Consider the following 12,556-nt stretch of genomic DNA (forward strand, 5'->3'; position numbering starts at 1 on the left):
GGAAATTAGAGTCAAAGAGAAAGTGTCCACCTCGGCTGCTCGCAAGCTATTGGCTAGTAGGAAGCCCACGCTGCTCCCAGCGGGGAAATACAGCACTGTCCTCGCCTCTCCTCGGACTACCCGGGAGGTCGCAACCCAGACATGCGATCTGACCTTCAGCACCACGGTCGTCCGTTCGGCCAGTGCTAAGATCGCGCGGTCGACGTCTCCTCTTCGTCCCATCACCCCACAGACACCAGCCCCTTCATCAGCTTCTGCTAAGACGAAGACCCAGAAGTCAGATGCACGGGCCTTCAAGAAGGAACCGTCCCGTGCAGACTTCCTACGTACCTCGACCTCCCAGCCTTCGTCCGGTACTTCCACCAAACGACCATCCAAGAAGGCTAATAGGAAGCACAGTTCTCCTTCTCCGCCACGGCGCATTTCTTCTCCTGCGCCACCCAGCGGTTGCCGCCCCAGGCCGTCATCCCTTTCGCCTGGCCGCACCGCTGGTAGCCGAACATCTGGCCGTTCACCGGCGGAGGAAGCTCCCCCTCCCGGCCATCTTCCCAAGATGGCCGATGAACCTATAGAACCAATGGACGATGACTGTCCGCCTACTGATAGCGGCGGCAGTGCTCGCTCGAAGCCAGGCCCTCAGCGGCCTTCGAGGTGACCCCTTCTCTCATCTTCCTTTTCTTCCGATGGCACTTATTAACTGGAATATTCGCAGCGTTCGCTCCAACCGAGAGGACTTGAAGTTGCTGCTCCGCTCGCATCGTCCGCTCGTCGTAGCCCTCCAGGAAACGAAGCTACGCCCATGCGATCAAATTGCCTTGGCACACTACACCTCTGTGCGTTTTGACCTACCCCCTGTGGTAGGTATCCCAGCTTATGGAGGGGTTATGTTGCTGGTCCGGGATGATATTTACTACGATCCCATCACGTTGCACACCGGCCTGCAGGCAGTTGCCATCCGCATTACTCTCCCCACTTTTACGTTTTCCTTTTGTACCGTTTACGCTCCATCGTCATCTACCGTTACCAGGGCAGACATGACGCAACTTGTTGCTCAGCTACCTGCACCATTTTTGTTAACTGGAGACTTCAATGCCCACCATCCTCTTTGGGGCTCTCCAGCATCCTGCCCGAGGGGCTCCTTGTTAGCAGACCTTTTCAACCAGCTCAATCTTGTCTGCCTCAATACTGGCGCCCCTACTTTTCTTTCGGACACATCTCATACCTATTCCCATTTAGACCTCTCTATATGTACTCCCCCACTTGCACGCCGGTTTGAGTGGTATGCCCTTGCTGATACATATTCGAGCGACCACTTCCCGTGTATTATCCATCTCTTGCAGCATACTCCCTCTCCGTGCTCCTCTCGTTGGACCATCTCCAAGGCAGACTGGGGGCTCTTCTCTTCCAGGGCGACCTTTCAGGATCAAACCTTCACAAGCTGCGATCGTCAGGTCGCACACCTCACGGAAGTCATTCTCGCTGCTGCTGAATATTCCATCCCTCACCCTACCTCTTCTCCACGTCGCGTACCGGTCCCCTGGTGGACCGCAGCATGTAGGGACGCTATACGTGCTCGTCGACGTGCTTTACGCACCTTTCAACGCCACCCTACAGTGGCGAATTGTATTAATTATAAACGATTACGTGCTCAGTGTCGTCGTATTATTAAAGAAAGCAAGAAAGCCAGCTGGGCTGCTTTCACCAGCACCTTCAACAGTTCTACTCCTTCTTCTGTTGTCTGGGGTAGCCTGCGCCGGCTATCTGGCACTAAGGTCCACTCCCCAATTTCTGGCTTGAAGGTCGCGAATGAAGTCCTTGTGGCCCCTGAGGCTGTCTCCAATGCCTTCGGCCGCTTTTTCGCCGAGGTTTCGAGCTCCGCTCATTACCACCCTGCCTTCCTCCCCCGCAAACAGGCCGAGGAGGCTAGGCCACGTGACTTCCGCTCCTCGAATTGTGAAAGTTATAATGCCCCATTCACCATGCGGGAACTCGAAACCGCACTTGGCCGATCACGGTCCTCCGCTCCAGGGCCTGATTCTATTCATATTCAGATGCTGAAGAACCTTTCTCCTGCGGGTAAAGGTTTTCTTCTTCGTACATACAATCGCATCTGGATTGAGGGACATGTTCCCGCATGCTGGCGCGAGTCTATTGTTGTCCCGATTCCTAAGCCGGGGAAGGACAGGCACTTGCCTTCCAGTTATCGACCTATCTCGCTTACCAGCTGTGTCTGTAAAGTGATGGAGCGAATGGTTAACTCTCGATTGGTTTGGCTGCTCGAGTCTCGCCGCCTACTTACCAATGTACAATGTGGATTTCGAAGGCGCCGCTCTGCTGTCGACCATCTGGTTACCTTGTCGACCTTCATCATGAATAACTTCTTGCGGAAGCGCCCGACCGCGGCTGTGTTCTTTGATTTGGAGAAGGCTTACGACACCTGTTGGAGGGCGGGCATTCTCCGCACCATGCATACGTGGGGCTTTCGCGGTCGCCTCCCTCTTTTTATTCGTTCCTTTTTAATGGATCGACAGTTTCGGGTACGTGTGGGTTCTGTCCTGTCCGACACCTTTCGCCAGGAGAATGGGGTGCCACAGGGCTCAGTTTTGAGCGTCGCTCTCTTCGCCATCGCGATCAATCCAATAATGGATTGCCTCCCAGCTGATGTATCAGGCTCCCTTTTCGTGGACGATTTTACCATCTATTGCAGCGCGCAGTGTCCACGTGTCTTGGAGCGCTGTCTTCAGCGTTCTCTTGACCGTCTTTACTCCTGGAGTGTCGCCAATGGCTTCCGTTTTTCTGCCGAGAAGACGGTCTGTATAAACTTCTGGCGCTACAAAGAGTTTCTCCCACCGTCCTTACGACTCGGTCCCGTTGCTCTCCCACTCGTGGAGACAATCAAATTTTTAGGCCTTACCTTTGACAGGAAACTTAGCTGGTCTCCACATGTGTCATATTTGGCCGCCCGTTGTACCCGTTCTTTAAATGTCCTCCGTGTTCTCAGTGGTATGTCGTGGGGAGCGGATCGAACCGTGCTACTTCGTCTATATCGGTCGATCGTCCGCTCCAAGCTGGATTATGGGAGCTTCGTATACTCCTCTGCACGGCCATCCATCTTACGCCGCCTCAACTCCATACAACATCGGGGTTTACGACTTGCGATCGGAGCATTTTATACCAGTCCCGTAGAGAGTCTTCATGCTGACGCTGGCGAATTGCCACTCACCTACCGGCGCGATATACTGCTTTGTCGGTATGCCTGTCGGCTACTGTCAATGCCCGACCATCCTTCTTATCGTTCCTTTTTTGACGACTCTCTTGACCTTCAATACGGGTTGTATGTCTCTGCCTTGCTACCCCCTGGAGTTCGCTTTCGTCGCCTCCTTCAACACCTTCATTTTTCACTCCCTGCAACCTTTCGAGTGGGCGAGAGCCGCACGCCACCTTGGCTCCAGGCTCAGGTCCGCGTTCACCTCGACCTCAGCTCGCTCCCAAAAGAGGTCACCCCCGGTTCGGTCTACCACTCCCGTTTTTTGGAACTTCGTTCGAAGTTCAACAACATGACTTTCATTTATACGGATGGCTCTAAGACCAATGACGGGGTCGGGTGTTCCTTTATTGTCGGGGCACAAAGTTTCCAATACCGGCTCCATGGCCATTGTTCGGTCTTCACAGCTGAGCTCTTTGCCCTCTACCAGGCTGTTCTGTACATCTGCCGCCACCGACATTCTGCTTATGTCATCTGCTCAGATTCCCTGAGCGCCATCCAGAGCCTCAGTGATCCGTACCCGGTTCACCCTTTCGTACACCGGATCCAACGCTCTCTTCAGCAGCTGGTGGACGTCGGTACGCCGGTTAGCTTTATGTGGGTTCCTGGCCATGTCGGTATCCCTGGGAACGAAGCTGCAGATGCCGCGGCCAAGGCTGCGGTCCTCCAGCCTCGGACAGCTTCTTGTTGTGTCCCTTCGTCCGATTTTAGCAGGGTCATTTGTCGGCGCGTTGTGTCGCTGTGGCATGCCGATTGGGCTGCACTTACCGACAACAAGCTTCGGGCCTTAAAACCTCTTCCCGTGGCTTGGACGTCCTCCTCACGCCTTTCTCGGCGGGAGGAGGTCGTTTTAGCAAGGTTAAGAATTGGACACTGCCGGTTCAGCCATCGCCATCTGCTGACGGCTGCGCCGGCGCCGTTCTGCCCATGTGGGCACTTGCTGACGGTTCGTCACATTTTAATGTCCTGTCCCGATCTTAAAACACTGCGCCTCGATCTTAACCTGCCTACTACTTTAGATGCCATTTTAGCGGATGACCCACGAGCAGCTGCTCGTGTTCTTTGTTTTATCAATTTGACAAACCTCGCTAAGGACATTTGATGATGTTTTTTAATCCTATGCCTGTCAGTCTGTCTTTTATTGTGTTTTCCCTTTTAGTTGTTGTCAACTTGTGCCTCGCGGTGCATTCTTAGAGTAGTCAGGGCGCTAATGACCATTGAAGTTGTGCGCCCGAAAACCACAAAAAAAAAAAAAAAAAAAAAAAAAAAACGACTGCAGTCTCAGTGTGGTTTCAGCTGCCTGAAATTGCATTCCTGTGTGTGAGTTGCATTTGTTAAATGTGCGTACGTGTGTGTGTATTGTTGACAAAGGCCATTGGCCAAAAGCTTTAAGTGCGAAAATGTGTGGAATCATACTCTTAGTTTAATACTGTTCCATTCTACTACATGACAAGTCACTGATTTTTCCTTTGGTTCTGGAACCATGCAATATGTAAGAGGTCCCCAGTCTGTGCTGAATCTGATGTCAGACCCACAGTTTTTTCTGGAACCAACAGCAAGTCGCGAGTCAGAACCACCATCAGCTACCTCTCTCCCTTTAGAATGGAGGTAGTTCCTCAGCTGCCAACACTATCTGAAGCCATACTCCCCAGCGTTCAGGACAGAATTCCCTGTGCCCACCTCATCCTCCTCTGTGCCAGTCAGGATCTTATGCCACTGGATGCATCACTGGATCAGTCGATATAATTATGCATATGTCAGGCAAGGTCACCAGGCATGGTGTGATAGGACATTCCGCTGGCACCAGGTATGTGTCAAAACACCCGCAACAAATTTAAGGGATGCAGAAAACATCAGCCCCACTTGTCAGAACCAGATGATGATTACAGTAAACTCTCAGGTGTACAACTGGTGACAACCTGCACTAAGTGGTTTCTTCCTGGATTGTGATATGGACTTTGTTATTACCTGTTGTCAACATCTGGGTGGCAAACAGTCTTGGCTGTCTGCCTAATTTCGTACTGTCTCCACTCACCATTCAACACAGTTATGTTTCCAGTGAAGAAACATGGGGCCTATGATTGCACCATGACTGTGATTTGTATTGGTGTGTTTATCAGTCAAACCTACAAAAGCTTTTCTCCAGTGCTAATGTGTGAAGTGTTAAACAAAAAAACTTTGAGTATTGTCTTGGCATATAGGTATCCACCTCCAGAAGTTCTCCACTTTATGTATTTCCAAAAGAGTCAGGAACTATTAATTTCTATGATTTAATTGTAAATAATTTCTTTTTAATGACATTTGTATTACTGAAGCAGCAAACACAGAACAGTATCTGTTGACAAGATAAAGTAAAAGAGTTTCACTAGTTGCACACTGCAAAAATTACTCAGTATTGTCAGGAAAAGTTATTAAAAAATCGAGCAAAACACACATTTTCAGGGACCAGTAATTCTGAAAAACTGATTTAAGTCTGTCTGGAATGTAGTGAAATCAGACAGGATAACAATTCACAAAGTAACTAACACAAGTAACCTCCCTACCCACCCCTGATCATTTACAGAATCACACTCTGAAGTATAAAATAGCTTGACACATCTGATTATCTTACAATTGATTCAATGTGTGAAATATTTGATTTTATGAACCATGGACTATGCCGTTGGTGGGGAGGCTTGTGTGCCTCAGCGATACAGATGGCCGTACCGTAGGTGCAACCACAACGGAGGGGTATCTGTTTAGAGGCCAGACAAACATGTGGTTCCTGAAGAGGGGCAGCAGCCTTTTCAGTAGTTGCCCCTGCAACAGTCTGGATGATTGACTGATCTGGCATTGTAACACTAACCAAAATGGCCTTGCTGTGCTGGTACTGCGAACGGCTGAAAGCAAGGAGGAACTACAACTGTAATTTTTCTCGAGGGCATGGAGCTTTATTGTATGGTTAAATGATGATGGCGTCCTCTTAGGTAAAATATTCCGGAGGTAAAATAGTCCCCCATTCGGATATCCAGGTGAGGACTACTCAAGAGGATGTAGTTATCAGGAGAAAGAAAACTGGCGTTCTATGGATCGGAGCGTGGAATGTCAGATCCCTTAATCGAGCAGGTAGGTTAGAAAATTTAAAAAGGGAAATGGATAGGTTAAAGTTAGATATAGTGGGAATTGGTGAAGTTTGGTGGCAGGAGGAACAAGACTTTTGGTCAGGTGAATACTGGGTTATAAATACAAAATCAAATAGGCGTAATGCAGGACAAGGTTTAATAATGAATAAAAATATAGGATTGCGGGTAAGCTACTACAAACAGCATAGTGAACGCATTATTGTGGCCAAGATGGACACGAAGCCCATGCCTAGTACAGTAGTAAAAGTTTATATGCTACCTAGCTCTGCAGATGATGAAGAAATTGATGAAATGTATGATAAGATAAAAGAAATTATTCAGGTAGTGAAGGGACATGAAAATTTAATAGTCATGCGTGACTGGAATTCGAGAGTAGGAAAAGGGAGAGAAGGAAACATAGTGGGTAAATATGGATTGGGGGTAAGAAATGAAATAGGAAGCCGTCTGGTAGAATTTTGCAAAGAGCATAGCTTAATCATAGCTAACACTTGGTTCAAGAATCATAAAAGAAGGTTGTATACATTGAAGAAGCCTGGAGATACTGACAGGTTTCTTATAGATTGTATAATGGTAAGACAGAAATTTAGGAACCAGGTTTTAAATTGTAAGACATTTCCAGAGGCAGATGTGGACTCTGACAGCAGTCTATTGGTTATGAACAGCAGATTAAAACTGAAGCAACTGCAAAAAGGTGGGAATTTAAGGAGATGGGACCTGGATAAACTGAAAGAACCAGAGGTTGTACAGAGTTTCAGGGACAGCTTAAGGGAACAATTGACAGGAATGGGGGAAAGAAATACAGTAGAAGAATGGTCAGCTTTGAGGGATGAAATAGTGAAGGCAGCAGAGGATCAAATAAGTAAAAAGACGAGAACTAGTAGAAACCCTTGGGTAACAGAAGAAATACTGAATTTAATTGATGAAAGGAGAAAATATAAAAATGCAGTAAAAAGGAATACAAACATCTCAAAAATGAGATCGAGAGGAGCAACAAAATGGCTAAGCAGGGATGGCTAGAGGACAAATGTAAGGATGTAGAGGCTTATCTCACTAGGGGTAAGATAGATACTGCCTACAGGAAAATTAAAGATACCTTTGGCGAAAAGAGAGCCACTTGTATGAATATCAAGAGCTCAGGTGGAAAAACAGTTCTAACAAGGGAACCTCCCCATCGCACCCCTCTCAGATTTAGTTATAAGTTGGCACAGTGGATAGGCCCTGAAAAACTGAACACAGATCAATCGAGAAAACAGGAAGAAGTTGTGTAGAACTGTGAAAAAATATACAAACTGAGTAGTCCATGAGGAAGATAGGGAACATCAAGGACAATATGAGCTCAGGAGCGCTGTGGTCCCATGGTTAGCGTGAGCAGCTGAAGAGCGAGAGGTCCTTGGTTCAAGTCTTCCCTCGAGTGAAAAGTTTACTTTCTTTATTTTCGCAAAGTTATGGTTCGTCCGTTCGTTCATTAACGTCTCTGTTCACTATAATAAGTTTAGTGTCTGTGTTTTGCGACTGCACCGCAAAACCATGTGATTGGTAGACAAAAGGACGTGCCTCTCCAATGGGAACCGAAAAGATTTGATCGCAAGGTCATGGGTCAACCGATTCCTCCACAGGAAAACACGTCTGATATATTCTATATGACACTGGTGACGGATTGTGCGTGACGTGACAGGAATATGTTGTCGACCCACCTAATTTGTACACTTAGTGAATGGGTAAAAAGATTCTTCCACCTTGCCCGATTTAGGTTTTCTTGTGGGTGATAATCGCTCCCAAAAAAGTGATGAAAACAAAAGAGTTTGTCACATAAACTGCAACAAATGAATGCAATAGTTTCACAGTCGCACAGTTTTCCCTGTGCTCTGTGAAAACATAGGTTTTTAATGTTTTCAAATTTTTCCGTGAGTAGACCGTCAAATCCTGCATATGTCCAAGCAAATCTGAACATGTCCTGGAATTTTGGAGAGCGAAGTTGATTATGTGTTAGTGCCTCAACTTTGATAAGTGACACACGATCACATAAACAATACTGCTCTGTGTACCTGTGCAGCTTTGCAAAATCATAGAATCTTTCGCAAAGTATTTCACTTGCCGAAAACCAAACACATCTAACGGTTGCACAAGAGGTGTACAACCTGGAGGAATGGTAATCACGTCTACTCCCACACTAAAATTGTACAATGCCTGATCCTTCTGTCCTGTATAGCTGTCAAGGAGTAAGACAAAATCTTTGTCCGCGTAAGGAGCAATCACACGTTCATTAAAGTATTTCACTAGTCTTTTCTCCATTTTTCCTGACGCACTGCAATTCACAATGACATTCGGTGTTTGCGCAAGTACCCTATTCACCTGTTGCTGAACTAGCGGTCCAAATACACCTTTTTTTTCCTGCAAACATAAATAAAAGAAATCCTGCTTTGTTCAGAGCATATTGTGTATGGTATAACTATGTGAATCATGCAGCTGGTCTACAGTACATTCCATGTCGCCCTCTCCAGCTAACGATAATGTGCGGGTCGATTTCATTTCATAATTAAAACTGAACTGATCTGTGTTGATAATATATGCATCTTCATACTGTTGGAATCTGACGTTAGTTTCTGTAACAAACGTCTTGGAACACTCTAAAAGTTCTTCCAGTTTATTCGCGTAGTTCTTGCTTACATATTTCGTAATCTTCCTGCTCATAATTTTGTATTTTCTTTTGAACGTGACAAGCCATTGAGATGAAGCCTTGAAGTCCAGGCCAATTTGTTTAGCGTAATGCAATCCCCAAATCTGTAGGTCTGTATCATACACTGCACTAAATTCATTTCTGGCTTTAATAAATTGTCGGTATGCATGGTTTTCTAGTTCACTGAACTTCTGTCTTCTGGTTCCACCTCGTTCCACGATTTCTTTGCAATATTTAATTGTGCTTTTTTTCCTCCATCCCTTTAAATTTCTTAAATTTATTTGTTACTTCACTCCATAATCTATATTGGCGTCTTTTAATTGGTTTAGACAGTAACCTGTATTGGAGCATTTCCTTCATGTAACCCAAAGAAATACCATCAGACTGAAGTCGCAGTATTTCCTCTTCGTGTTCTTGGTACCGATCGTCAACAATCTCATCATCTGGTACATAGAGCCCCGCAGCAATCAGCAAGGTATCGCCATCACCACACATACTGTTTATCAACAAATGTAGGAAATAATCATACAAATGTTCAACAATCGTTCGATCCCTTAAGAAACTTTCCTATTCCTTACAGTTCGGAAAATATTCATTAACCTTGTTATTGAAGTCGCGAGCTATATTTGCTGGATTCATATTGCCCATGGAATATATCTCACGTATTTAATGCACTCTCGTCCAAAGTAGCGAACAGTCAACTGCCAGCCAGGGAGCCTCGTTAGCAGGAATACGCTCTCTTCCATGTGCTGTAGTCGACTGACGTCATGTGTTTCAATGTTTGTTTAGGTGTAGTGTCCCCATACTATGGCACAGTTACCTCGCATCGGACGGACGGACAGATAATAATTGTCTGAAAATAAAAAATTAAACTTTGCACTCAAGGGAAGACTTGAACCAAGGACCTCTCGTTCCGCTGCTGCTCACGCTATCCATGGGACCACGGCGCTCCTGAGCTCACATTGTTCTTAATGTTGCATATCTTGCGCATGGACTACTCAGTTTGTATATTTTGCTTATTTTTTTCATAGTTCCATACAACGTCTACCTGTTTTCTCGATTGATCTGTGTTCAGTTTTTTAAGGCCTATCCACTGTGCCAACTTATAACAAATCTGAGGGGGGTGCGATGGTGAGGTTCCCTTGTAAGCAAAGAAGGAAAAGCAGAAAGGTGGAAGGAGTATATAGAGGGTCTATACAAGGGCGATGTACTTGAGGACAATATTATGGAAATGGAAGAGGATCTAGATGAAGATGAAATGGAAGATACGATACTGCGTGAAGATTTTTACAGAGCACTGAAAGACCTAAATCAAAACAAGGCCCCGGGAGTAGACAACATTCCAATCTACATCTACATTTATACTCCACAAGCCACCCAACGGTGTGTGGCGGAGGGCACTTTACGTTCCAGTCATTATCTCCTTTTCCTGTTCCAGTCGTGTATGATTCACGGGAAGAACGACTGCCGGAAAGCCTCCGTACGCACTCGAATCTCTCTGATTTTACATTCGTGATCTCCTCGGGAGGTATAAGTGGGGGGAAGCAATATATTCGATACCTCTTCTTGAAACCTCGACAGCAAGCTACACCGCGTTGCAGAGTGCCTCTCTTGCAGAGCCTGCCACTTGAGCTTGCTAAACATCTGTGTAACGCTATCAGGCTTACCAAATAACTCTGTGTTGAAATGCACCGCTCTTCTTTGGATCTTCTCTATCTCCACTGTCAACCTGACCTGGTACAGATCCCACACTGATGAGCAATACTCAAGTATAGGTCGAACAAGTGTTTTGTAAGCCACCGCCTTTGTTGATGGACTACATTTTCTAAGGGCTATCCCAATGAATCTCAACCTGGTACCCACCTTACCAACAATTAATTATATATGATCATTCCACTTCAAATCGTTCCACACACATACTCCCAGATATTTTACAGAAGTAACTGCTACCAGTTTTTGTTCCAAAATTACCGAACTGTCAGTTTAATGAGTCACATCATACGATAAAGGATCCTGCTTTCTATGTATTCACAATACATTACATTTGTCTATGTTAAGGGTTAGTTGCCACTCCCTGCACCAAGTGCCTATCCACTGCAGATATTCGTGCATTTCGCTGCAATTTTCTAATGCTGCAACTTCTCTGTATACTACAGTATCATCCGCGAAAAGCTGCAAGGAACTTCTGACACTATCCATTGGAACTACTGATGGCCTTGGGAGAGCCAGTCCTGACAAAACTCTACCATCTGCTGAGCAAGATGTATGAGACAGGTGAAATACCTTCAGACTTCAACAGAATATAATAATTCCAATTCCAAAGCAAGCAGGCGTTGACAGATGTGAAAATTACCGAACTGTCAGTTTAATGAGTCACAGCTGCAAAATGTTAACGCGAATTCATTACAGATGAATGGAAAAACTGGTAGAAGCCGACCTCGGGGAAGATCAGTTTGGATTCCGTAGAAGTATTGGAACACATGAGGCAATACTGACCTTATGACTTATCTTAGAAAATATATTAAGGAAGTGCAAACCTACATTTCTATCATTTGTAGACTTAGAAAAAGCTTTTGACAATGTTGACTAGAATACTCTCTTTCAAATTCTAATGGTGGCAGGGGTAAAATACACGGAGCGAAAGGCTATTTACAATTTGTACAGAAACCAGATGGCAGTTACAAGAGTCGAGGGGCATGAAAGGGAAGCAGTGGTTGGGAAGGGAGTGAGACAGGGTTTTAGCCTCTCCCTGATGTTATTCAATCTGTATATTGAGCAAACAGTAAAGGAAACAAAAGAAAAATTCGGAGTAGGTATTAAAATCCATGGAGAAGAAATAAAAACTTTAAGGTTCGCCGATGACATTTTAATTCTGTCAGAGATAGCAAAGGACGTGGAAGAGCAGTTGAACGGAATGGACAGTGTCTTGAAAGGAGGATATAAAATGAACATCAACAAAAGCAAAACGAGGATAATGGAATCTAGTCGAATTAAGTCGGGTGATGCTGAGGGAATTAGATTAGGAAATGAGACACTTAAAGTAAAAAAGGAGTTTTGCTATTTGGGGAGCAAAATAACCGATGATGGTTGAAGTAGAGAGGATATAACATGTAGACTGGCAATGGCAAGGAAAGCGTTTCTGAAGAAGAGAAATTTGTTAACATCGAGTATAGATTTAAATGTCAGGAAGCCATTTCTGAAAGTATTTGTATGGAGTGTAGCCATGTATGGAAGTGAAACATGGACAATAAATAGTTTGGACAAGAAGAGAATAATAGAAGCTTTCGATATGTGGTTCTACAGAAGAATGCTGAAGCTTAGATGTAGATCACATAACTAATGAGGAGGAATTGAATAGAATTGGGTCGAAGAAGAGTTTGTGGCACAACTTGACAAGAAGAAGGGACTGGTTGGTAGGACGTATTCTGAGGCATCAAGGGATCACAAATTTAGCATTGGAGGGCATCGTGGAGGGTAAAAATCGTAGAGGGA

Source organism: Schistocerca nitens, chromosome 4, assembly GCF_023898315.1.
Source record: "Schistocerca nitens isolate TAMUIC-IGC-003100 chromosome 4, iqSchNite1.1, whole genome shotgun sequence".
Classification (NCBI taxonomy): Eukaryota; Metazoa; Arthropoda; class Insecta; order Orthoptera; family Acrididae; genus Schistocerca; species Schistocerca nitens.